The sequence below is a fragment of the Chlorocebus sabaeus genome, chromosome 28 (genome assembly GCF_047675955.1).
Source record: "Chlorocebus sabaeus isolate Y175 chromosome 28, mChlSab1.0.hap1, whole genome shotgun sequence".
Lineage (NCBI taxonomy): Eukaryota > Metazoa > Chordata > Mammalia > Primates > Cercopithecidae > Chlorocebus > Chlorocebus sabaeus.
The window spans coordinates 8,021,022-8,046,836 of record NC_132931.1 but is presented as its reverse complement, the minus strand read 5'-3'; the positions used below and the strand labels follow the sequence as shown (position 1 = coordinate 8,046,836).

General features: G+C 53.4%; 1 protein-coding gene across 2 annotated transcripts in view; it reads left to right on the top strand.

Moving 5' to 3' along the window:
• Positions 1-8,262: 8,262 nt before the first annotated feature.
• The window catches only part of GTF2IRD1 (GTF2I repeat domain containing 1), a 145,492-nt gene continuing 127,939 nt past the window's right edge, over positions 8,263-25,815 (top strand). For both annotated transcript variants that reach the window (XM_073012681.1, XM_073012680.1), the window contains exon 1: positions 8,263-8,533. The gene's annotated coding sequence lies outside the window, so the exon portion shown is untranslated. The remainder of the gene's footprint in view (positions 8,534-25,815) is intronic.

The window sequence follows — 25,815 nt, the reverse complement described above, 5'->3', positions numbered from 1 at the left end:
GCATGAGCCACCGCGCCCAGCCCTCGGAAATGAGTATTCTAGCAGGCCAGGTGCCGTGGCTCACACCTGTAATCTCAGCACTTTGGGAGACAGAGGCAGGAGGATCACTTGAGGTCAGAAGTTTGAGACCAGCCTGGCCAACGTGGTGAAATCCTGTTTCTACTAAAAATACAAAAATTAGCCAGACATGGTGGCAGGCACCTGTAATCCCAGCTACTCCGGAGGTTGAGGCAGGAGAATCGCTTGAACCAGGGAGGCAGAGGTTGCAGTGAGCTGAGATCACACCACCACACTCCAGCCTGGGTGGCAGAGTGAGACCCTGTCTCAAAAAACAAACAAACAAACAAACAAATATTCTAGCATGTGCTGAAACTCCTGGCCCAGTGGGTCTCTGGCGTGGAGGGGAGGGTGGCATACTGAGTTGGTTCATTATTCCCATAGGGCTGGAGGTACATGGCCTTGGCATCCCCCACTCCCTCCCCAAGCTGAATAGGGTCCCCTCTCTGGCCCTCATGCCCAGAACCCCTTCATCACTGCACACACCCCACCTGCCAATCCAGAACCCCCAGGGGCAGGGACTGGGTTTACGTGATGCCCATCACAGAGAGGGTGCTTTGGTGGAATCCTGTCTCAGGGCCAGTGTGGCCCAGCCAGATGCCAGGCCTGGCTGCTGGTCTGGGCCTGGGCAGCAGGTGACAGAGGAGCTGGTGCTGGGAGCTTGATGATTCAAGAGACATGGCCCCAGTAGACATGGCTGTGGGCTGGTGCTGCACAAATGTTGGCGTTTAAATGGCCCTCCAAGAACATGAAGGTCCGTGTATCCCAAACTTGAATGTGTATCAGAAAAATCTGGGGACTGTGCTTTATTTTATTTTATGGTTTATTTTATTTATTATTTTATTGAGACAAGTTTTGCTCTGTTGCTTAGGCTGGAGTGCAGTGGTAGCACACTGCAGGCTGGAACGCCTGGGCTCAAGCAATCCTCCCACCTCAGCTTCCCAAGTGGCTGGGACTACAGGTATGTGTTACCATAACCAGCTAATTTTCTCTTTTCTTTTTAAATATTTTGGGGCTGGGCATGGTGGCTCACACCTGTAATCCCAGCAGGAGGATCACTTGAGTCAGGAGTTTGAGACCAGCCTGGCCAACATGGTGAAACCCCATCTCTACTACAAATACAACAAATTAGCCGGGTGTGGTGGTGGACACCTGTAATCCCAGCTACTTTGGAGGCTGAAGCAGGAGAATCGCATGAACCTGGGAGGTGGAGGTTGCGGTGAGCCGAGATCGTGCCACCGCACTCCAGCCTGGGCGACAGAGCGAAACTCTGTCTCACGATCTGCCCGCCTCGGCCTCCCAAAGTGCTGGGATTTTAGGCAGGAGCCACTGCGTCCGGCCTCACGTAGAGTTTTTAGCAGCAATAAATTAGAGTCAGCGTTTGTCAGTTGTTACTTTAGCATTTTATTTTCTTTTGTTGTCTTTTCTTTTCTTTTTGAGATAAGGTCTTACTCTGTTGCCCAGGCAGGAGTGCAGTGGTGTTATCACAGCTCACTGCAGCCTCGAACCCTGGGCTCAAGCAATTCTCCTGCATCAGCCTCTCGAGTAGCTGGCACTATAGACATGCACCACCATGACTAGTGAATTTACTTATTTATCTATTTATTTATTTATTTATGTATTAGAGGTGGGGGTCTCACTATGCTGCCCAGGTTGGTCATCAATTCCTGGCTTCAAGTGATCCCCTAACCTTGGCCTCCCAAAGTGCTGTGATTACAGGCATGAGCCACCACTCCTAGCCTCAAGTTTTATTTTTAAAGAATCAGTAGTAATGTATCAGATAAACTCGTCGTTCTGAGAAGACAGGGAAAGCTAGGGAGACAGGAAAAAGGAACGGCAGGTGTCCGGCCAGGACCCTTGAGGGCCACATGCTGCCTCCACACACTCCTGGGCCGCTGTGGGTTTGGCCTGCTTTTGGGGTACCGCCAGTGTGCTCCCCTTGAGGGCATTGGGTTCACCATCCTCACCTTTGGTCCTTTGTGGTCATATCTGGGGCAGCAAAGCCACAGGTTCCCTCTGAAGTTGCCCCCAGGTCCAGAGAACGGTTACCTTGTTGGAGATGACGGGGCGATCCATCTACCTGCTCCCAGTCCCCTTGGCATGTTTCCTTCAAGGAACCAAACGAGGGGTGGGGAGAAGTGGTCCAGGATTGGGGGAAATAAAGTCATGCTTACAGGAGGTCGGTGACCCAGCCACGAGCCCGAATGCCAGGGGAACTGAAGTCTAGGTTCATACGGGCATTGCTTCCCGGTGGCCAGTTCTGCACTGGGCCAGGAGGAAGAGACCAGCTCACGCCTTAGGAGTTCCTTAGCTGATAGAGAGACAGGATGCCCAGGTACACACTCACTTCTGCAAATGACCTGCCTCCTGCCTTCCCGTCTGTGAAATGGGATAGTCCGCCCACCAGCCGGAGGGTCCTCAGTAAGGTTCAGTGAACAAGGGTGTGGATGGCAAAAGCTTTACCAGGACTCGGTTCCTGTGACTGCAAGGCAGTGACGAGGAAGGCGTGAGCAGGTCCCTCAGTTTCCATATCTGCATAGTAGGGGGAACCTGGCCAGGGCTGGAAGAGGATGATAAGGGAGGGCCCACAGGAGAAGAACTGCGGCCTGTGAGGGGCAGAGGTTATTGGAGTCTGGCAATGTGGGATTCTTTGGGGTCTGGGGACTTGACAAAAGGAAAAACTTCTATCGATGGGAGGAGCCACTGGCAAGAATTTTTCTTTTCTCTTTTCTTTTCCTTTTTTTCTCTTCTCTTCTCTTTTCTGTCTCTCTCTCTCTCTCTTTTTTTTTTTCAGGGTCTTGCTCTGTTGCCCAGGCTCAAGCACAGTAGTCCAATCACAGCTCACTGTCACTGCAGCCTTGACTTCCCCAAGCTCAAGTCATCTTGTCACTTTAGCCTCCTAAATAGCTGGGACTACAGGCACGCACTACGACACCTGGCTAATTGTAAAATTTTTGTAGAGATGAGGACTCGCTATGTTGCCCAGGCTGATGTTAAGCGGTTCTCCTGCCTCGGCCTCCTGAAGTGCTGGGATTACAGGTGTGAGCCACTGTGCCTGTCCAAAATCTCATCTTATCTCATCTCCTCTCATCTCCTCTCCTCTCCTCTCCTCTCCTCTCCTCTCCTCTCTCCTCCCCTTCTCTCCCCTCCTCTTCCTTCCTCTCCCTCCCCTCCCCTTCTCTCCCCTCCTCTCCCTTCGTTTCCCTCCCCCGCTCCCCTCTCCTCCCCTCCCCTCTCCTCTCCTTTCCTTTCCTCTCTTTCTTTCCTTCTTTTTTCTCCCTTCCCTCCCTCCCTCCCTCCTTTCTTTCTTCCTTTCTTTCTCTTTTTCTTTCTTTCTTTGACAAGGTCTCATTATGTTGCCTAGGCTGGTCTCAAACTCCTGTGCTCAAATGATCCTCCCGCCTCAGCCTCCTAAAGTGCTGGGATTACAGGTATGAGCCACTGTATCTGGCCAGAATCTCATCTCTCTCCTCTCCTCTCCTCTCCTCTCTTCTCTCCTCTCCTCTCTTCTCCTCTCTTCTCCTCTCCCCTCCCCTCTCCTCTTCTCTTCACTTCTCTTTCCCTTCCCTCTCCTTCCGTCCCTTCCCCTCCCCTTCCCTACCCTCTCTTCTTCCTTCCTTCCTCTTTCTTTCTTTCTCTCTCTCTTTCTTTCTTTCTTTTTTCTTTCTTTCTTCTTTCTTTTTCTTCTTTCTTTCTTTTCTTTCTGTTTCTCTCCTTCCTTCCTTCCTCCCTCCCTCCCTCCCTCCTTCTCTTTTTCTCTTTCCCTCCCTCCCTCTTTTCTCTCTCTCCCTTAGAGACAGAGTGTCACTATGTTGCCTAGGCTGGTCTCAAACTCCTGGGCTCAAATGATCCTCCTGCCTTGGCCTCCCAAAGTGCTTCAGCCACTGCGCCCGGCCGTGTTTGCTACAGTGGGGTACAGCGACAGAACATTTCTCTACTAAACTCCTCTCTCAGTGAAGGGAGCCGTTGTTGTCCTTCTCAAGAGAAGGACCTGAAATCGACAACAATGTAAATGATTGTGACCTTGTCCTTAGGAAAAGCAATTCAAGCTAAAACTCTGAATCGGACTTAAGTTACTAGATGAAACCAACCAGTAAAACAATCAAGAACTATCCTTGATTGCTTACTACGCACCAGACACTACACAAGACATTTTTCCCCATTGTGTCATTTGACCGTCACAGCCATCTTACCAAGCCAGTTCTATCTTAGCTGCATGAGGAAGCTGAAGCCCAGAGTGGCCTGTTGACTTGGCCTAGTATACACAGCACAGGTGGAGCCAGATGTCATTCCCAGATGTGGCGGAGGGGGGGCTGGACGTGCCAGTGTTGTACCACACTGCCCCCTGGTCTCTGCCTGGGTGAGGCTGGGGTCGTGCTGGCTGTTTGGCTCTTAGGAAGCAGACAGGTCTCCCAGAGGCTGCAGGGAGTACGCCCCTTGAATCACCTCTGTTCCGGATTCTACCTGCAGAGGGCAGTATTGAGCACACACGGATGCTTCCCTACCAAGCCTCGGTTCCTCCAAGCCCCGGGGTGTAGGACTTGGGGTCAGGGAAACATTTGGTCTCGAAACCAGCTGGGTCCACGGAGGGCGTGCCTTAGCCCTGACACTGCACGGGCCGGTGCAGACATCATGGGGGTACCACGAGGCAGTATGCGGCAGCTCTATCCTTCCGCCCAGACCCAGCAGCTCACTCATAGGGTCGCATGTTTTTGTTTGTTGGTTTGTTTTGGGAGACGGAGTCTCGCTCTGTCACCCAGACTGGAGTGCAGTGGCACAATCATAGCTCATTGCAGTCTCCAACTCCTGGGCTCAAGCAATCCTCCTGCCTCAGCCTCCTGAGTAGCTGGGACTACAGGTGCCCACCACCACGCCCAGCTAACTGTTTTGTATTTTAAGTAGCGATGGAGTTTCGCCATGTTGGCCAGGTTGGTCGCGAACTCCTGACGTCAGGTGATCCACCTGCCTCGGCCTCCCAAACTGTGGGATTACAGGCGTGAGCCACTGTGACCGGCCAGGGCTCTATGTCTTTAAGCACCTGACTTTACCCCACTGTAACATGAGGCCAACAGTACCCACCTTGCAGGCTTAGCGCAAGGCTTAGAGAACTAAAATGCCACAGCACCTAGGAGATGCTTGACAAGCGGGGGCCAATCACAGGGGCAGTTATCTACCATGGGGGCCACACCGTGGTCCAATGAGAAGCTGCAGGAGGGAAGTGGAGTCTCACAGAGGAAAACTGACTTGCTCAAGGTCACACAGGTGATTAGACAAAGAGGCAGAGGCCAGGCGCGGTGGCTTACACCTGTAGTCCCAGCACTTTGGGAGGCCGAGGTGGGCGGATCACAAGGTCAGGAGTTTGAGACCAGCCTGACCAACATGGTGAAACCCCGTCTCTACTAAAGATTAAAAAAAAAAATTAACCAGGCGTGGTGGTGCGCGCCTGTGATCCCAGCTACTTGGGAGGCTGAGGCAGGAGAATTGCTTGAAACCGTGAGGTGGAGGTTGCAGTGAGCCGAGATCGCGCCATTGCACTCCAGCTTGGGCGACAGGGTGAGGCTCCATCTCAGGAAAAAAAAAAAAAAAGGAAAAGAGAAAGAGGCAGGGTGGGAGACGACCTGGGTCTCAGGTCAGGGGGCCACAAAGGAGGGTGCCTTGAGATGTCCCAGGCCTCCTTACAACAGGAGGGCGGCGTGGGATGGAGGGAGCATCAGTGACCTCACTCCCAACCCTGACACTGCCCAACACCGTCCGTGGGCATGAGGGCCCCTCTGTGCCCTGCCTTGTGCTGGGCACTGCAGATGTGGCCTGCCTGGGAGGAGCTCTCAGTCTGATGGGTGTGTGGGTTTCCCAGAGGAGACCTGGTCAGCCAAAGCTAACCCTCACCAAATTCCTGGTGTGTGTCCAGGAGGGATCCCAGTGTAATTGTCTGACAGGTTGTTCCTGCCACTGCACAAGAAGAATTCACTGAGACCATGGTATTGCAGCAGAGAAATAGTTTTATGTTTTTTAATTTTTTTAATTTTTGAGACAGAGTCTTACTCTGTTGTCCAGGCTGGAGTACAGTGGTGTGATCTTAGCTCACTGCAACCTCTGCCTACTGGGTTCAAGTGATTCTTATGCCTCAGCCTCCTAAGTAGCTGGGATTACAGGTGCCTGCCACCACCCCTGGCTGATTTTTGTGTTCTTAGTAGAGACAGGGTTTCACCATGTTGGCCGGGCTGGTCTTGAATGCCTGACCTCAGGTGATCCACCCACCTCGGCCTCCCAAAGTGTTGGAATTAGAGGCGTGAGCCACTGCGTCTGGCCTAATTTTTGAAACAGAGTCTCACTCTGTCACCCAGGCTCAATCTTAGCTCACTGCAACCTCCACCTCCTGGGTTCCAGTGATTCTCATGCGTCAGCCTTCTGAGTAGCTGGGATTACAGGCATGCGCCCCACACCTGGCTAATTTTTGTATTTTTAGTGACTGGATTTCGCTGTGTTGGCCATGCTGGCCTTGAACTCCTGACCTCAAGCGATCCACCCACCCTGGCTTCCCAAAGTGCTGGGATTACAGGCATGAGCCACTGAGCCCAGCCAAGAGCGTCTTATTAATGCAGAGCTAGCCAAGCAGTAGGACTGGAGTTATTAATCAAATTAATCTTCACAAGAACTCAGAGGCTAGGGTTTTTATGGATAATTTGGTGGGCAAGGGCCCAGAGAATGGGTACTGCTGATTGGTTGGGGATGAAATCACAGGGGTGTGGCAAACGGTCCTTATGCACTGAGTCGGTCTCCAAGTGGGGACCGCAGGATGGGCTGAGTCATGAGTCACACAGGTCCAGGTGAGTCAGTCGGTTGCCAGAATGCGAAAGTCTGAAAAACATCTCCAAAGACCAATCTCAGTTTCCACAATAGAGATGCTATCTATAGGAGGAAGTGGGGAACTCAGAAATCTTGTGATCTCTGGCCACATGACTCCTGAGCCGTCAGATTATAAAAATGATGCGTAGGTTTTAGCAGCACGCAGGCCCCTCCCATAATCCTAATCTCATGGCCTTTAGTTAGTTTTACAAAGGGGGCTTTGGTCTCGAGTAAAGAGCAGGTTAGGTTTAAGGAGTAACTATTATCATCTTTGCTTCAAAGTTGAACGAGAAACTAAATTCCTCTCCTGGTTAGCTTGGCCTATGCTCCGGAATGAGTGAGGACAGCCAGCCTGTGAGGCTGGAAGCAAGATGGAGTCAGCCACGCTAAACTTCTTTCACTGTCATAATCTTTGCAAAGGCAGTTTGGCCAGGAGGCTGTGGGGAGACCTTGTGGGTTTTGCCAGGACCTGGGAGATTCTTGATCTATGTTTGGCTGTCCTTCTAAGCCAGAAGCTCCCTGGGGTTGGGGCCTGCCTGGGGTGAGTCCCTCCCTCCCTGCCATGCCCAGCCTAGCCAAGGCCTAGTTCAGGGCTCAGGGCACCACGTGGGGGAAGGACTGTGTTCCTTGTGCTGAATTAGGATTTATGGCTTTGGGGCCGGATGGGAGGCGTGCGCTCTGATTCAGTAGCAGCGCTGCTGTGGTGTGTGTGTCGTTGGTGGGAGCGGGGCGGGCGGGGGTGGGGGTGGACAGGGGTAAGAGCCTCTCAGAGGAAGGTCCCATCAGACAAGATGGGACCAAGAGTCCAGTTGGCTCTGCTGCGACTTTCGGCATGTCACTGCCTTCCTGCACATCTCAGGGGAGGGAGGGGGACAAAGGCTGTAAGAGGTACCTGGCCCAAGCCTTAGGACTAGAACCCGGGCCAGGCGGGAGTGACCAGCCAGGACACTCAGGGCCTCCGCACGTTCCAGCTGGGTGACCTTGACTCTCCAGCCCCAGCCCCCTGCGCCCCGCTGCTCCAGTGGTGGTGGGGGGCGGTGGGGGTAGGCGGGGGCGCGCCCAGGCTTTTCTAATCCGGGGCTGGGGGGGGACCGAGGGCGCCACCGCCCCTCCCTGTAGGTCTGGGACCGAGGGGTGCGGCGCGCTCTCCCCACCGCGGTGCCCAGATCCCCGGGACGCAGGGGCGCGGGGTAGCAAGGGGGGGACGCAGGGGCGCGGGGCGCGGGGCGGGCTAATCCCGTATGTAAATGGCAGCCAATGGAGGGTGGTGTTGCGCGGGGCTGGGATTAGGGCCGGGGCGAATGGCTGGCAATCTTACTGGGATTACAGAACAAAGAGCCTCCCCGCGCTCCCGCTCTCCGCTCCGCTCCCCGCGCCGCCCCGCCCTCCGCCGCAGCCCGCGCCGGGGGTGGGGGCCGCCGAGCGCCAGCCCCCCGGCCGGCCGATCCCCCCCCGCGCCCCCTCCCCGCGCCTCCCTCCCCGCCCTCGCCGCGCCGCCGTCCTCGCCTCCCTCTGCCTCTCCTTCCCCCATTCTCCCGGATTAATTAAGGAGGCAGCGGCAGGAGGCTGAGTCCTGGCCGCGGGCCGGGGCCGGGGCGCCGCTGGCAGGAGCGCTTGGGGATCCTCCAAGGTAGGAGAAACTTTTGCGGGGGGCGGGCGCCGAGGCCCTTCTCCCCTTCCCCCCCACCCCCGCCCCCGATCCCCTCCGCCTCCTCCGGGGGGGCCCCGCCCCTCCCCCTCTCAAGGTGTTACAGGAGCTGGGGCCGGCTTTTGGGTGCCCGGGGAGGCACGTGACTGGGATTATAATTCGGGCCCGGGGGAGGGGAGGAACGGCTGCCCCCCACCTGCCCGGGAGGGGCGAGGAGCTGGGAGCTGTCACCCCCTCCCTCCTTGCCACCGGCCCTTCTGGAGGTGGGGGGCGTCCCGGGCCGGCGCCCGCAGGCTGCTGCAGTTGGCGAATGAGGTCAGTCGCGCTGCCCGCGGTGGCGGGCGCCGGGGTGGGAGCAGAGGGGGCTGGGAAGGCCGCGGTCCCCGCCTTTCATCCCCCTCCACCTTTTCCCGGGCTGGGCCAGCCCCTGGCCCGCGCCCCCATCTCCCAGGCGGAGTCCAGCCCAGCCAGGATTGCCCCAACAGGGTGGTTCCTGTTGTGGACCCCCCTTCGCCGCCCCGGGGAGGGAGCTGGCCTGTGTGGTGGTGGCCACTGAACTCCGGGTGGAGGGGACTCAGAAGGTGGCAGTGGGGGGAGCACAAAGGGTTCAGAGGAGTAAGTTGGGGGTACTCGGTCTGTGGGTGGTCTCTGAGTTCCTGCAGATGGGTGGAGAGGACAGAGGAGGGGCCACAGGGTGCTGAACACCCACCCGCCCCAACCTAAGTACCCTGGGCATGATGGGCTTGACACCTTTCCTGGGCTCTGCACCCCTGGCCAGCAGCCAGAGAGTGAGACCCTGCCCCGCCTGGCGTGGGCCCAGGGAAGGGGGACGCTGTGCCGCTGAGAGAGAGTTCCACCCTCCTGGCAGTGCTGGAGGGGGATGGAGCTCTGGCGTCTGGCCTAGTGACCCTGCCTCCCAGGACCAAGGTCCTGTGGTGGGAGTCTCCTGTGTCCCCATCCCAGCTGAAGCGAGGGCACTGGGACATAGGGGTCTCGCTGCAGGGCCTGTGGGGGGAGTACTGGCTCTTGGATGGAGAGTGTGCCAAGGGGTACCCCAGGGATGGCCCTGGGCCTGGCGGGTGGGAGTGGAGGGCAGGCCCCCACAGTTTTTGGAGGAGTGGGCATTTGCAGGGCTTTCTCTTAGAAGAAGAGAGGGGTGTCTAGAAGCTACCCTGGCCTGCCGCTGCTATGGTCGGCCTCTGTGTGTCTGGCTGCCCCGTGGCCAGAACTGTTGACTCCTTGGCACTGGCCTGGGGCCTTGGGGCTTGGAAGGTGCCCCAAGCAGCTCATTTATTTCAGCAGTGTCATTCCAGAGGGGAAAGGCACCAGCATCGATTATTTATTCTAAGCAGGAGGAGGTGGCTGGAGGCTGGTGGCTGCTGGCAGGGAGGGGTTAGGTATAAGGTAGTTAGGTGGCCGTCATGAACCGCCCTATTTGGGGCCCAGGAGGGTGTGAGATAGACTCTGACCTCTTCTGAGCAGGCACCTGCGGACCAAGGGACAGGCTTGGCCCCAAGGTGACAGGGTATCGGAACCCCCATCCTGCCTCTGGGGTGTGGGAGGCTCAAGTCCACACCTCATTCTTCCACAGCCTGCTCTGAGGGTGACCTAGAAATCGGCAGTTCTGACTCAGAGGGTCCCACAGGACCCCACAGAGGAAACTAGGAAGGAAGGGTTGAAACTCCGCAGCCACTCAGAGCCTGCACTCTTAAAATGTTCGAGAACTTAGGGCCGACGGTTGTAAAACTGGGTCTTGAAGACAGCTTTGTAGGGGACACGCTTAAACCTACTTAGAAGGACTGTTCTCTCGATGCTGGGAGAAGGGTCATTTATTTGCAATATGCTAATCACAAATAATTTTTATCTGTTCGTTGAAGGCAGCCTCCCGGGAGCCCGGCTAGCCTGCTGATGAGGTGGTAGTCGTCAGCGCTTGGTGTTTGGCAATAGTCTGAGTGGCAGCTGTAATCTAGGGGTCTTGGAGGTAGCTGTGTCTGCAGCCTGCTTGACTCCAGAGGCCAGGCCATCCACAGTTTGGTGACAGCTTGCTTGTTGGACCTGGGGTCTTGTGGATGGTGGGTGATGGCTTGGGACATTCACGTCCTAAGCATGACCTTGGAACCACAGACCGCAGCTCTCAGATGATTCTCATTCGGGGTCCAGTCTCTCTTTGACCACTCACTGCTTCCTCAGCCCATTCATGAATTCTGTAGTCTGGCCGGACACAGTGGCTCACGCCTGTAATCCCAGCACTTTGGGAGGCCGAGGTGGGTGGATCACAAAGTCAGGAGTTTGAGACCAGCCTGGCCAACATGGTGAAACCCCATCTCTACTAAAAATAGAAAAAATTAGCTGGGCATGGTGGCGGGCACCTGTAATCCCAGCTGCTCGGGACCCCAAGACCACGCAACTGCACTCCAGCCTGGGCAACAGAGCAAGACTCCATCTCAAAAAAAAGAAAGAAAGAAAGAAAGAGAGAAAGAAAAAATCCTGTAGTCTTACCGTTTTCCTGAATGACCTGGCTTCCTCCCACGCCTGGCCTCTGCACACACACTGTTCCTCTTCTCTCGAAGGTTCTTCTTGCCCTTTCCCCTGAGGAGGCTAGGGGGCTTCCTTTAATGGCCCTGCCTGGCTAGGGTAGGGGATCAGGATTGTCGAATTTGCCTCTTTTCCTCTCCTCCTTCAGGACTTGGCTTGGCTGTGGTGTCTTTGGGCTGAAGACTTCCTCATCCTCAGGGCTGGCCATGGTGCCACCTGTGTATCCCCATGACATCCTTTCTTTTTTTTTTTTTGAGACAGAGTCTTGCTCTGTGCCCAGGCTGGGGTGCAGTAGTGTAATCACAGCTCACTACAGCCTTGAACTCCTGGACTCAAGCCACCCTCCTGCCCCAGCCTCCCAAATAGCTGGGACCACAGACAAACGCCACCTCACCTGGCTAATTTTTTATTGTTTATAGAGATGGGGTCTTGCTATGTTGCCCAGGCTGGTTTCGAACTCCTGGGCGTGAGCAGTCCTCCCACCTCAGCCTCTCAAAGTGCTGGGATGACAGGAGTGAACCACCACACCCAGACATCATCCTTTCCTTCCTTTGTCCCAACGTTGATCTTACTCAGATGTTTACATTTCTCTCCCCAGTTGCACTAGGGACAGGTAGGGATGGAGGCTTGCTCCTCGAATACTTGTTAAATGGCTACATGTTTGAATGAATGCATGAATGATTGAATGAATGAATGAATGAAATCCTGCTCTTGAGCCTTGACCTAAATGGCTGAGCAGACTCTCTCCTATTTTTCTTAAATGCTCATGCCTGGGGCAAGTTCCCCACCCTGGTAGGAGTCCCAGGGTCTCTCCCTGAACTTCCTGGGGCCCCCTTTCTCCCCACAACCCCAGCCTGTGTCTTCTCTCACGGGCTTTGCTCCTCAGTGTCATCCTCTCTGTATCTCTCAGTTCTCTGACTCTCGCTGTTTGTAAGTATCTCTCTCTCAGATGCGTGGCAGCCAGGGCCACAGTCAGGTTCTTTGGGACAAGCCAGGGGTGTACGCCCAGCTCCATGGGGCCTGCAGAGGCTTCAGGAGACACCTGTGGAACAAGGCCGGCAGGACCAATTTACAAACAGAGGAGCAGAGCAGGACCCAGGGATTGGGATCCATGCTGAGTTAATTTTTTTTTTTTTTTTTTGAGAGGGAGTCTCGCTCTGTCACCCAGGCTGGTGTGCAGTGGCGCCATCTCGGTTCACTGCAACCTCTGCCTCCCGGGTTCAGGCGATTCTCCTGCCTCAAGTAGCTGAGATTACAGGCATGCTCCACCACACCCGGCTAATTTTTGTAGTTTTAGTAGGGATGGGGTTTCATCATGTGGGCCAGGCTGGTCTAGAACTCTTGACCTCAAGTGATCTGCCCGCCTCTGCCCCGCAAAGTACTGGAATTGCAGGCATGAGCCACCGCGCCCGGCCCTGAGTTCAGTTTTGATTGAGGGGCTTTCAGGAGAATGTGGGGCCGCTAGGACAGGGATGCTTTAGTGTGACTGGAAGGGAATTCCCCGAAGGAACTCATAGCAGAGGTGGAGTGGTGGGAAGGATGGTTTTCTGGGGGAGAAGGGGACGCATGAACCTGGCCAGAAGACAGTGCGTTGTGACAGGTGATTGCTGGGAGGGGGTAACAGTCTCCAAGGTGCAGGTGTTGGGAGCTCCAGGTAGGGCAGGAGGGGCCTGGCCTCTCGGAATCCCCTCAGCCTCGTCTCATAGAAACGTGCTTTCTGCCCAGGCTCCATACTCCGGTAGTGAGGCGGGACCCTGTCACTTTCTTGGCCTACTTTGGAAGTTTTCAGCCAGGTATCTCCAGGTGTGGCAGAAGGGCTTTGGCCTGCAGGGCGTCTTGTAATGTGGGTGTTGGAGGCAGAAAGCTTTTCAGGAAAGCCCCCTGGTCCATCACCACCTCTTTTTTTTTTTTTGAGATAGAGTCTTGCTCTGTTGCCCAGGCTGGAGTGCAGTGGCACGATCCCGGCTCACTCTAACTTCCACCTCTCCGGTTCAAGTGATTCTTGTGCCTCAGGCTCCCGAGTAGCTGGAATTACAAATATGCACCACCACACCCGGCTAATTTTTGTATTTTTAGTAGAGATAGGGTTTCACCATGTTGGCCAGGCTGGTCTTGAACTCCTTACCTCAGGTGATTGGCCCTCCTTGGCCTCCCAAAGTGCTGGGATTACAGGCGTGAGCCCCCAGGCCCGGCCTCATTCATTACTTCTTCACCCACCCTATTTTGGCAGCTCTCTCTCCCTTCATCCTGCAGAACTGATCCATTCTCGGTCCCCTTCCCTTCTCTCTGGGCCAATCTGCACCTGGGTTTGTGGTTTCATGAGTATAGAGGGTTGTGCAGAATGGGGCCAGGGCTGTAGGAACCTGGGTTCCTGCCCCAGAAATTTGCCCATTTAAGATAAGTTAGGGCTGGGCACCGTGGCTCATGCCTGTAATCCCAGCACTTTGGGAGGCCGAGGCGGGTGGATCACCTGAGGTCAGGAGTTTGAGACCAGCCTGGCCAGCATGGTGAAACCCCATCTCTACTAAAAATACAAAAATTAGCCAGGCATAGTGGCAGGCGCCTGTAATCCCAACTGCTCAGGAGGCTGAGGCAGGAGAATTGCTTGAACCTAAGAGGTGAAGGTTGCAGTGAGCCAAGATCGTACCATTGCACTCCAGTCTGGGCGACAAGAGCGAAACTCTGTCTCAAAAAAAAAAAAAAAAAAGATAAGATAGGTGTCCTGAATAAGATAGGTGAAATGGGTGAGGATGTACTTTATCTTCCACGGTCTTAGGGAGTGTCTCAGGCGGTGAACAGAACTCTCATTTCAAACACCCTTGCCTCTGGTCCCTGAGCTGGGGCCTGGCTGACCCAGAGCTATTTGTGTGCCCACCTGTCGCCCTCCTTCAGGACCACCTGCTTCGGGTTGCCAGATTTAGCAAATAAAAATAAGGATGCCCAGCTAAAATTGGATTTCAGACAAGCAAGGACTAATGCAATATTTGGGATGAACTTCTAGCTAAAAGTTACCCGTTGTTGATCTGTAGTTCAGACTGAACTGGGGGCCTTGCATTTTATCTGCCAACCCTACTACTGCTGCCTCTGGGGTGGTGAGACGGATGGGGGTTGGGGAGGGGCCAGAGGTGTGTGTGGCTGACGCTGGAGTTGGGGTCAGGGCTCAGTAGAGGCCCCGGGGATGATCTGGAGCGAGTTTGAATCCAGTGGAGCTGATTCACTGAATCATGGCCTTTTTTTTTTTTTTTTTTTTTTTTTAAATTTGTATTGAAATGAGGTCTTACTCTGTCACCCAGGCTGGAATGCAGTGGCACAATCTCGGCTCACTGCAGCTTCTCCCTCCCCAGCTCAAGCGATCCCTCTGGCTCAGTCTCCCGAGTAGCTGGGACCACAGGCACACACCACCATGCCCGCCTAATTTTTCGTATTTTTGGTGGAGACAGGATTTCGCCATGTTGCCCAGTTCCTGAGTTCAAGTGATCCCAAAGTGCTTTAATTACAGAAGTGAGCTGCTGTACCCGGCCAGCATGGTCGTTTTTCATTTTTATTTTATTCTATTTTTTAAGACAGTGTCTCACTCTGTTTCCCAGGCTGGAGTGCAGTGGCGTGATCCTACCTTACTGCAACCTCCAACTCCTGGGCTCAGTGTGATCCTCCCACCTCAGCCTCTGCAGGTGTGCACCACCACACCTAGCTAATTAAAAAAAAAATTTTTTTTTTTTTTTTGGAGATAGGATCTTGCTGTGTTGCCCAGGCTGGTCTCAAGCTCCTGGCCTCAAGCAGTCCTCCCATCTCAGCTTCCCAAAGTGCTGGAATTACAGGCAGTGTCCTTCTAATGTCTTTGGTCGGGGCTTCTCCAGCCTGCGGCTGGAGGGTCTAGATCTCCTCCTGGCCTGGGTAGTACGGAGGGTGTAGTCTAGGTGGCCTGAGGGGTGCCCAGGGATCCCCAGTTTGGGAAGTCCTTATCTTCAGGGATTTCTGGCCAATGTGGTCCATACGGTATATTTAGAGATGCTGGGAGGAGGGGGTGGGAAATTGCTGGAAACACCCTATTAGACACCAAGGAAGATTTTCATGTAGGATTGGCAAGGGCTGAGTGCTGGAAAAGTATCTGCAATGCCTCCCTTTCAAGGCTGGGAGACCCCGCCAGCAGGGACGGTTGTGGACTTGAGGGACTGACCCCACAGCATAGAGGCTGCTGGGAATTCCTGCACCTTTGCCATGCTGCCACCCGAGGCAGGTTCCCAGCACCTGTGCTGCAGCCTCTGGAGTAGGGGGCATGGGGGCGAAGTAAGGGGCCGGGGTCATGGGGTCCATGTCCACCTTCCACCCACCTGGGCAGTTTGCTTGGATGTAAAAGGGAGATGGCGCTCCCCAACCTGCCTGGGTCCCAGGGTGGTGCTGTAGTCCAAGGGACTTGGCGTGGCCCCGTGGGGATGCTACAGTGTGGGTGTGTGGGCCCCCTGGGGGCAGGTCTGTGGTGGAGACAGGGCAGGAGGGCCTGGTTTGAGGGCTTGGGGTCCTGGGCGCTTGAGGATGTAGAAGAGGCTTCATGGTTGGGGAGGGCAGGTAAGTGGGGAGCAGCTTAGCCCTTTCCCCTCCTGTTCCCCGTGGCAGAGGGGAGACCCTCCAGGCTCCCTGCCTCTTAGATGGTTGGCCGAGGATAGGCCTCTTTGCTGGCTGGGGTCTAGCAGGGTCTCAAGGTACATTTTCTGGCTACTGGCAGAACCACCATTAAAACAAGTCTGTATCTTTTCGTCCATCCGTCTGTTGTTCCACCAGCCAGTGAGAACCTTGCAGGGGTGTCAGGCCTCAGGGGGTCTCATTAGGTCCTGATCCCTAGCCCCCGGCTGGCACATGAGAAGGGCCCACTTTATATTTTATTTTATTTATTTATTTGAGATGGAGTCTCATTCTGTCACCAGGCTAGAATGCAGTGGTGTGATCTCAGCCTGCTGCAACCTCTGCCTCCCAGGTTCAAGCAATTCTCTTGCCTCAGTCTCCTGAGTAGCTGGGATTGTGGGTGCATGCCACCTCACCCAGCTAATTTTTGTATTTTTAGTAAAGATGGGGTTTTGCCATCTTAACCAGGCTGGTTTCGAACTCCTGATCTCAAGGGATCCGCCCACCTCGGCCTCCCAAAGTGCTGGGATTATAGGCATGAGCTACCATGTCCAAGCCCCACTTTATATTTTATTTTAAATATTGTTGAGGAGTGAGGGCTATGCTATACCAGGAACTTCCCTGGCTCACACCCTCATGTCGTCCAACCCCCATCAAGACATAGAACAGCACTTTGGGAGGCTGAGGCGAGAGGATGGATTGAGGCCAGGAGTTTGAGACTAGCCTAAACAACATAGTGAACCCCCTATCTCTACAAGAAGTACAAAAATTAGCCAGGCGAGGTGGCTCATGCCTGTAGCCCCAGCTACTCAGGAGGCTGAGGTGGGAGGATCGCTTGAGGCCAGGAGTTTGAGACCAGCCTGGGCAACATAGCAAGACCCCATCTCTTAAAAAAAAAAAAATTAACCGGGTGTGGTGATGTGTGCCTGTAGTACCAGCTACTTGGGAGGCTAAGGCAGGAGGATTGCTTGACCCCAGGAGTTAGAACAATCCTGTTCTAACCCCTAAAAGTTTTTGAAACCTGTTTGTTTATCCTTGTCGCTTGTCCCAACCCAGCAACCACTGATCTGTCTTCTGTATATGGTTTTCCATTTGTAGAATGTCACATAAATAGAATCCTATAGTCCACAACCTCTGAATCTGACTTCACGCAGCACAGTGCATTTATGTGCATTGCTGGGTGCATGGGTAGCTGGTCGCTTCTGGTTCCTGAGTAGTGTTCTGTGGTGTGGATATACCACATACCTCTAGCCACTCTCCTCTCTAGGGAAATCTAGCAAACTGGCTTGGCCAGCCCTGCATCAGCCCGGGACCCCCCAGAAGAAGGTGGTTCCTCTTACTTATTTTCACAAAGGCACCATCTGGCTGGCAGGGGGCCTGTGGCCTGCACCCCATCATTCCCCCCTACCCCCACACATCGAGAGCTGACCCCAAGCTGGGGGAGCTGCTCATCTCCGTCCTCAGAGCTGGAATTTCATCTTCTGTTTCTGGTGACTCATACCGTGAGCCCCGCGATGAAATTACACCTGCCTGCCGCTGCCCTCAGGGCCTCTGGCCCCATGTGATCCTCCCGCCGCCATCCAGGTGGGCTCTGGAGTAATTGAGGCTACGGGGCCAGGACAGCTGGAGGTGGCGGGTGGTGCCAGGGAGGGGAGTTGGCTGTGCCCTGGGGTATCTTGCCCATTATCTTATGTACCCCCACCCTCTGGGAGTCTGGGGGTTCCTGGTGGTGAGTCTCTGGTCTTCACTCCTGCAGCTGTTTTGCTTGGGGTAGAAATTCCATGTTTGCATGAAATAAGAGCAGGACTTCTGGGGGTAGGGAAGGAGGGTGGTGAAGCCGCTGTTGCAGGCAGGAGCATGAGTTAGGATCAAACGGAACACGGCTGGCTGAGTGATGTCACATCTCTGGGCTTTGGTTTGTTCATCTTTTGTTATTATTATTTTGAGACAGGGTCTCGTTCTGTCACCCAGGCTGGCGTGCAGTGGCGTAATCATAGCTTGCTGCAGTCTCGAACTCCTAGGCTCAAGTGATTTGCCCACCTCAGCCTCCTAAGTAGCTGGGTTTGCAGGCACGTGCCACTGCACCCAGCTGATTTTTTTATTTTGTAGAGATGGGGATCTTGCCATGTCGCCCAGGCTGGTCTCAAACTCCTGTGTTCAAGTGATCCCCCCACCTCAGCTTCCCAAATGCTGGGATTAGAGAGGTGAGCCACTGTGCCTGGCCTGTTTATCTTTAAATGGGAGAACAGAACACTAGGTTTGCAGGGCTGTGAGACTCAGCTGAGGGTAATGTGAGCCTGTGGATTACCACAGAGCCCTGGAGAGCCCCTGGGGCCACCAAGGAGCAGGAGGTGGGGACATGTGAGGCTCAAACCTCCTGTGCCCCTTTGGGCCAGAGTAGGACCCCTTTTTTTATTTTTTATTTTTTTTTTGAGACAGAGTCTCACCCTGTCACCCAGGCTGGAGTGCAGTGGCGCCATCTCGGCTGACTGCAACCTCCGCCTCCTGGGTTCAAGTGATTCTCCTGCCTCAGCTTCTCCAGTAGCTGCGATCACAGGTGCGTGTCACCACACCCAACTAATGTTTGTATTTTTAGTAGAGGTGGAGTTTCACCATATTGTCCAGGCTGGTCTCGAACCCCTGACCTCAAATGATCCACCCACCTTGGCCTCCCAGAGTGCTGGGATTATAGGTGTGAGCCACCGCACCCTGCCCTAGGACCACTTTTACTGGAGTTACCTGTTAGAGCTCTAAATACAGTTCTGGTCGCTAAATGTTTGGAACCCATTGCTACCTGAGGTTGGCCCTGTGTGAACAGTGGCTGTTCTGGTGAACCCCTGTGTGGCCAGCACCTAGATTATGGTGGTTCATGGACTCCAGCTTGTCACTTGCCTGAGGCTGAGCCTCAGTTTGACCCTCTAGAAAATGGAACCACAGCAAGTACCTCCCCAGGGTTGCCAGGTGGGCGTGAATGAAGCAGGGGACCCCAGCAAGAGTTTGTCAGTTTCCCATTGGCAAATCCATGAGTTTCCCAGGGCTCTCAGCTTCCTAAGGAGACTGAGGTTCCTGGGTGATCACATGTCTTGCGTGGGTGTCTTGAGAGATTTGGGTTTTTTTTTTTTACTGTATTGTTTTTGTTGTTGTTATTTGTTTGTTTTTGAGACAGAGTCTCCCTCTGTCACCCAGGCTGGAGTGCAGTGGTGTGATCGCGGCTCACTGCAGCCCCCTGCCTCCCAGGTTCAGGCAATTCTTCTGCCTCAGCCTCCCTAATAGCTGGGATTATAGGCACCTGCCACCATGCCCGGCTAATTTTTGTGTTTTTAGTAGAGATGGGGTTTCGCCATTGTTGGCTGGGCTGGTCTCAAACTCCTGACCTCGAGTGATCTACCCGCCTCAGCCTCCCAAAGTGCTGGGATTACAGACGTGAGCACGAGCCACTGTGCCCAGCTGGTTTTTACTTTGTTATTTAATTTGCTATTTGTGAAATCACTGTAGCCCCTCTCAGATGAAGGTTGCCCCAAGCACCTTCCCCCGTACCCAACCCTTGCCTCCCACCCCTACCGAGTCCCTGGAAGTCCTCAAAGGCTGGACCCTGGGGCCAGCACTCGGTGGGAAGCCTGGAAAGAGGTTAGTCCTATGCAGGAAGGAAGGCCCTTGGGTGCTCCTGGGTGGTTCCCTGCAGCAGACAAGACCCCCCGCCCACCCACCTGGCTCCAGGGTGGTCCTGGCAGCTCCAAGGGGTCTTGTGATTCTCTCAGTCTGATGTGTCTCTCATGTTTATCCAGGAGCTGGTTTTTCAGGCATGGCTGCTTCTTGCAGTGAGGCCAGGTTCGGAGAGGAAGGGCTTTGGGGAAAGAGGTGGTTACCCCTGCTCCCAGTGCACACCCTGGCTCCCAGCTGTGGGTGCAGCCCTCTGGGCAGGTGGGCAAACCACATCCTCCCTCTTTGATCCTGGTCCACCCACCCACCTGCCCCGGGCTAGCAGCTCCCTGAGATATTCTCTTCTCAGCATATCCAAACGAGAGGGCCAGGGATCCCTCACTTCACAGCAGGGTGCAGAGGAACCATCAGGGTCTTTGAAGCCAGACACACCTAGGTTCAAATCCCAGCCTGACTGCTGAGCTGCTGTGTGACCACAGGCAAGTGACTGTACCTCTCTGAGCCTCATCTGCACAAACAAGGATAGTTTTCTTATATAGTATTGCCAGGTTCTTGGGAAAATCAGTGTATTCCGTTGCGGGGAGCTAGCTGCCATCTCAGTGAAGAACACTTTTTCAGCTTGTCCCATGATGACCCCAGAAGCTGGCCCCATGGGAGCCCCACTTCCCCAGACAGCGAACCTTGGACCCCTTCATTCCAAGATCTGTTCTTATCTTCTGCCTGTCTGGGACACACCCTCTCTGTCCCTGGGGTGTGGGGTGTGGGGTATGGCATGCCTCAATTTATTTATTTATTTTTTAAGACGGAGTCTTGCTCTGTCTCCCAGGCTGGAGTGCAGTGGCAGGATCTCGGCTCACTGCAACCTCCACCTCCTGGGTTCAAATGAGTCTCCTGCCTCAGCCTCCCAAGTAACTGGGATCACAGGCGCCTGCCACCATGCCTGGCTAGTTTTTTGTGTTTTTAGTAGAGACACGGTTTCACCATGTTGCCCAGGCTGGTCTTGAACTCCTGGCCTCAAGTGATCCACCTGCCTTGGCCTCCCAAGGTGCTGGGATTACAGGCGTGAGCCACCGCACCCGGCCAGCATGCCTCGGTTTCTACTTCTGCAAACTGGGAAAACCTCAAAAGGTAGAACTGGTTGGTTCTACCCTCGGCCTGCCGGCCCCTTAGCCCCTCAAGGTCACAGTTAGCCATTCCACTTGTTAGAGGCCAGGCCCTGTTCTGGGGTGGGGGATACCTGTGGCTGCTTAGGGGATGGGAGACAATGCCACTCCCAGGTGTTGTTGATGGCAACCTGCAGAAGTGGCTTTCTGCACAGCCCTGGAGGACGGAGATTCGGACAGAAGTGTAGGGCCAGAGATAGGACGTGACAGTGGGGCTGCTGCATTGACTCCAGGTGAAGATCTGTATCTGATGGCCTCACTCCCAGGCAGCTCAGGGGTTCCCGTGGCTCCTGGAAAAGCTGGAGACTGGGCATGGCCAGGCCCTGCCTATGTCTGTCTGCCAGCCACGATGAGCCTCATCGTTTCTAAAACGTACTGTGCTCTGTCTGGCTTCCTGGAACACTGCTGCCTCTCCCCTAGAGCGTGTGTAATGCTCCCTGGCTGTGTCCCTGGGCTGATTTCTCATTGCAGGTCTCAGCTGGGATGTCACTTCTCTCTGCAGAGCTTCCCTGACCTCATCTCCCCCTCCAGGTCACATTAGGTGCCTCTCGCCTGTGTCCCCAGCCACAGCCCGCATCACAAACAAGATTCTAATTGCCCTTGTGCTTGTCTGTCACCTTCACAGACAGAGTGTGACTTCCAGTGGGTCAGGGCCCCATCATTGTGTTGTTCTCCACATCCCTGCCCTTCTTGGCACCCTGCTTGGTGCGGAGTGGGCATCCTGCGCAACTTTGTCAAGTGAATTAGAAGCAAGCTCGGGGTGGGAGCCCATGAAGGGTGGGGGCCTCCTCCACCCTTTTTTTTTTTTTTGGAGACAGGGTCTCACTCCATTGCTCAGGCTGGAGTGCAGTGGCACGATCTCGGCTCACTGCAACCTCTGCCTCTGGGGTTAAAGCAATTCTTTCTTAGCCTCCCCAGTAGCTGGGACCACATGCACCTGCCAACACACCCGGCTAGTTTTTGTATTTTTAGTAGAGATGGGGTTTCACCATGTGGGCCAGACTGGTCTCGAACTCCTGACCTCAAGTGATCCACCCGCCTCGGCCTCCCAAAGTGTTAGGATTACAGGGGTGAGCCCCTGTGCCCGGCCCCCCTCCATCCTTCAACCCCAGCTCTCATTGGCGCTCCTCTACCCACACCAGGAGTTGCTTCTGCCGGCCTGGCTGTGGCATTCAGAGGCATCTGGAGGGCAGTGGCGATGACAGTGCAGGGGGGGCACCTTGTCTCTCTGAGCCGGGTGCAGCCCAGTTTGGGGCGTTTCCCTCCAGGAAAGACAGCTGATGCGTACAGACAGCGCCAGTGTGAAGTGCCAGGACAGTTAATCCTCTGGACTATTTATTTATTTATTTATTTATTTATTTATTTATTTATTTATTTCGTTTCGTTGTTGAGACGGAGTCTTGCTCTGTCGCCCAGGCTGGAGCGCAGTGGCGTGATCTCAACTCACTGCAGCCTCCGCCTCCCAGGTTCGAGCGATTTGCCTGCCACAGCCTCCCGAGTAGCTGGGATTACAGGCATGCACTACCACACCTAGCTAATTTTTGTATTTTATTTTGTATTTAATTTTTAATTTTTATTTTTTGAGTCAGAGTCTCGCTCTGTTACCCAGGCTGGCGTGCAGTGGTGTGATCTCGGCTCACTGCAACCTCCAACACCTGGTTTCGAGCCATTCTCCTGCCTCAGCCTCCTGAGTAGCTGGGATTACAGGCGCCCGCCACGGCTCCCGGCCAATTTTTTTATTTTTAGTAGAGACGGGGTTTCACCACATTGGACCAGACTGGTCTTGAACTCTTGGCCTCAAGTGATCCGCCTCGGGGCTATTTAGACACACATCATTGTCTGCTCGCGGGGGTATGTATATGCACATGTATGTGACATTCCTGAGGCCACCTGGCGGGTGACGAGGCCTAATTACTTGACATTCTGCTTAATCCTGACTGTCAGCCTAGAGCTTTACTCCCCAGTGTACAGAGCTCCCCGAGTCCTGGTTAGTGGCAAAGAGGGGACCGTCCCCGGTCATTTAGGACTGAATCTGGCTATAGGCAATAAAACACCCAACTGTAAATATAGCAAATATCTATAAGCCAGGTCAGGTGCGGCGGCCTAGGCATGTAATTTTAGCCCTCCTGAATTTTAGCACTTCAGGAGGCTGAGATGGGCAAATTGCTTGAGTTTAGGAGTTCGAGACCAGCCTGGGCAACATAGTGAGACCCTGTCTTTACAAAACATAAAAATAATTTAAAAAAAAAAAAAAAAAAAAACAGCTAGGTGCGGTGGCTCACGACTGTAATCCCAGCACTTTGGGAGGCCGAGACGGGTGGATCACGAGGTCAGGAGTTCAAGACCAGCCTGGCCAACGTGGTGAAACCCCATCTCTACTAAAAATACAAAAATTAGCCAGGTGTGGTGATGTGTGCCTGTAATCCCAGCTACCTGGGAGGCTGAGACAGGAGAATCGCTTGAACCCAGGAGGCGGAGGTTGCAGTGAGCCGAGACTGCGCCACTGCGCTCCAGCCTGGCGACAGAGCGGCAAGACTCTGTCTCCAAAAAAAACCCAAAAAACTATATGTGTGTATATGTGTGTGTGTATATATATATATATAGCCTGGCAGACTTTAGATATTAAACCTGACAGTTAAACAAAGAGGAGTATATTTATTCCTCATAAGAAAATATGGAAAGTATTTGGAGGATGGGATGGGTACCTGTGAGTAGGTATTCGGAGGCTGGGGTAGGAGTGTGTGGTGATGCTTTTCGGGGCTCAGTGATGTCTCCAGGGACTTGATTCTGTTCTCTACCATGTTGGATTTTTTTTTGTAAGTTTATTTTAAAACTATTCCTTTAAAGTGTATAATTCAGTGTTTTTTTAAAAAATATATTCACAGAGTTGTGCAGTCTAATTTCAGAGCGTTTTTATCATCCTGAGAATCTCCACCCATTAAGCAGTCAGCCCTCATTCCCTTCTCCCCCATCCCCTGGCAACCACTAATTTACTTTCCATCTCTGTAGATTTGCCTATTCTGGGCGTTTCTTGTAGATGGAATCATGTAATATGTGGTCTTTTGAGTCTGGCCTTTTCTCAGTGAGTATCATGTGTTCAAGCTTCATCCACGTTGTAGTGTGAGTCAATGTGCCTTTCTTTATATGGCCAAATAATATTCCATTTAATGGATGTACCATATTTTGTTTATCTGTTCATCAGTTATAGACATTTGGGGTGTTTCTACATTTTTTTTTTTTTTTTTTTTTGAGACAGGGTCTTGCTCTGTCACCCAGGCTGGAGTGCTTTGGTGGGATTGTGGCTCCCTGCAGCCTCAAACTCCTGGGTTCAGGGGATCCTCCTGCCTCAGCCTCCCAAGTAGCTGGGACTGCAGGCGCCAAGCCACCACACCTGACTAATTTTTAAATTTTTTTTTGGTAGACACAGGGCATATGTATTAGCAAGGCCCTGTCTCTACCAAAAAAATATAAAAATTATCGTATTCTTATTCTTTTTTTTTTTTTTTTTTTTTTTTTTTTGAGACGGAGTCTCGCTCTGTCGCCCAGGCTGGAGTGCAGTGGCCGGATCTCAGCTCACTGCAAGCTCTGCCTCCCGGGTTTACGCCATTCTCCTGCCTCAGCCTCCCAAGTAGCAGGGACTACAGGCGCCCGCCACCTCGCCTGGCTAGTTTTTTGTATTTTTTAGTAGAGACGGGGTTTCACCGTGTTAGCCAGGATGGTCTCAATCTCCTGACCTCGTGATCCGCCCGTCTCGGCCTCCCAAAGTGCTGGGATTACAGGCGTATTCTTATTCTTTATCATGATATCATTACACCATAAAATTCACCATTTCATTTATTTAGTTTATTTTTTTTTTGAGACGGAGTCTTGCTCTGTCGCCCAGGCTGGAGTGTGGAGCGCAGTGGCACAATCTTGGCTCACTGCAAGCTCCGCCTCCCAGGTTCGTGCCATTCTCCTGCCTCAGCCTCCTGAGTAGCTGGGACTACAGGCATGTGCCACCATGCCTGGCTAATTTTTTTTTTTGTATTTTTAGTAGAGACAGGGTTTCACTGTGTTAGCCAGGATGGTCTCGATCTGACCTCGTGATCCGCCTGCCTTGACCTTCCAAAGTGCTGGGATAACAGGTGTGAGCCACTGTGCCCAGCCTATTTATTTAGTTTTCTTAGAGATAGGGTCCTGCTCTGTTGACCAGGCTGGAGTGCAGTGGTGCAGTCATGGCTCACTGCAACCTCCATTTCCCAGGCTCCAGCTATCCTCCTGCCTCAGCCTCCCGAGTAGCTGGGACTACAGGTTTGTGCCACCATGCCTGGCTAATTTTTGTATCTCTTGTAGAAATGGGGTTTTGCTGCGTGGCCCAGGCTGCTCTTGAACTCCTGGGCTCAAGCAATCCACCCACCTCAGCCTCTCAAAGTGCTGAGATATATAAGCATAAGCCACCACATGCGGCCAAATTCACCATTTTAAAATAACGCTATGCAGTATTTTTAGTATCTTCATTAAGTTGTGCGACCATTGCCACCATCTAATTCCCATCATTTTCATCACTGAAAAGAAGCCTGTTACTCATTAGCAGTCTCTCTGTTCCCAGCACCCCCCACTGCAGCCCCTGGTAATTGCTGATGGTTGTCTCTATGGGTTTTTGACGGCTCCTTTATAAAGTTAAGCCTTCACCTACCATATGACTAGGTATTTACCCATGAGAAATGAAAGCTCGAGTTCACATAAAAACCTAAAGAGGAATATGTATAGTGGCTTTATTCATAATTGCCCCAAACAGGAAACAATTCAGATGTCCAACTGCCCAGTGAATAAACAAATTGGAACATCCGTACTGTGGAATACTAGTCAGCAGTGAAAAAGGATGAACAATGGATACCACACCACCACAGGGAAACCTCACAAGCGTTGTGCTAAGGGAAGGAAGCAGACTGGAACGGCCATTTCCAACCTGGTTCTGTTCATATGTGGGGTTTTTTGTGTTTTTTGTTTGTTTGTTTGTTTTTTGAGATGGAGCTTTGCTCTGTTGCCCAGGCTGGAGTGCAATGGCACGATCTCAGCTAACTGCAAGCTCCACCTTCCTGGTTCAAGCAATTCTCCTGCTTCAGCCTCCCGAGTAGCTGGAACTACAGGCACACGCCGCCACCCCTGGTAATTTTTTTTGTATTTTTAGTAAAGACAGGTTTTCACCATGCTGGCCAGCCTGGTCTCGAACTCCTGACCTCAGGTGATCTGCCCTCCTTGGCCTCCCAAAGTGCTGGGATTACAGGCATGAGCCACTGCGCCTGG